Here is a 1111-nt window from a genome sequence, read left to right as displayed (position 1 = left end):
TGACTTATATGTATTAAAAAAATATATAATATATCAAATATGTGTGTAGTACAAGAGACCTGGAGAACCAATGTAAATAGTACAGTCAGCAGTATATAAGAGACGAATCTATATCTTTGTACAAATAGTACGTACATATTCAATAGTTACCATGTCCGATGCAACAATGAAGTGTGCCTTGGTCGAAGGCTTTGGCGAAGTTAACGAGAACTTAACCGTCGTGTCCGACTGGCCTCGGCCTGACATTGCACCAAATAAAGACGAGATGTTGGTACGGGTGTTAGCCTGTTCACTTGCGCCTGGGGATGCGCGAGTGCTCTCCGGTTGGACTGATCGATTTCAAGGCCCCAAAATTTGGCCATATATTCCGGTAGGTTTTCTTCAGAGAACCATAACAAGTAATTCATGTCAGCATGGCGTTCTAAATAGACGTATACGTGATGATACAACCCTTGTGTATGAAGTCGCTAGCACACTGTCCCACCTCGTTTTTGGTAGACGCGACTCGTGTTGCGTTTCCGAGTCTGTTTGAACATAGAGATTCAGCAGCATTGACCTAATACAACCCACAATGTGAGGACGGGTGCTTTCTGTCATAAGCAATAAGGGCTTATAATAAGCCCTGTACGACTGCTCACCACAGTGGTTTGTGGGGTATAAGATATACTTCGTACGTACCCTCTGTGTCGATCGGATTAGTTTTGTATCCCAATCAGTGGGCATTCTAGACATCTCAGGGTAGCATGCGTGCTGCCTTAGACTACAAACGTGCATGAAAAATAGCTCGGCTATATTCTCTGTTTGTGTATACCACTCCTGAACGCGTTCCGTCACAAAAGTACGCCATTCATTAGCTTGGTAGGATATGTATGGTATAAATCCTGTGTTAAAGGCTATTGGCACAGGTGACAACCCGCAGCGGTACTGTGGATGCTCAGAGTTGCCATTCCCTCTGTACTGCCGCATGCTGTTCACTTCAACGCTATTACCTCTCGATCGTACTACACTTCTACACCCGAACTTCTGAGATATTACACAGACATATGTATGCTAGGCATGTACACCCACGCCCACACGCTGGTAAGGATATAGCTGTATCTAAGCTATATAT

The sequence above is a fragment of the Sphaeroforma arctica genome, assembly GCF_001186125.1.
Source record: "Sphaeroforma arctica JP610 unplaced genomic scaffold supercont1.400, whole genome shotgun sequence".
NCBI lineage: Eukaryota > Ichthyosporea > Ichthyophonida > Sphaeroforma > Sphaeroforma arctica.
Note: the sequence above shows the minus strand (reverse complement) of the source record.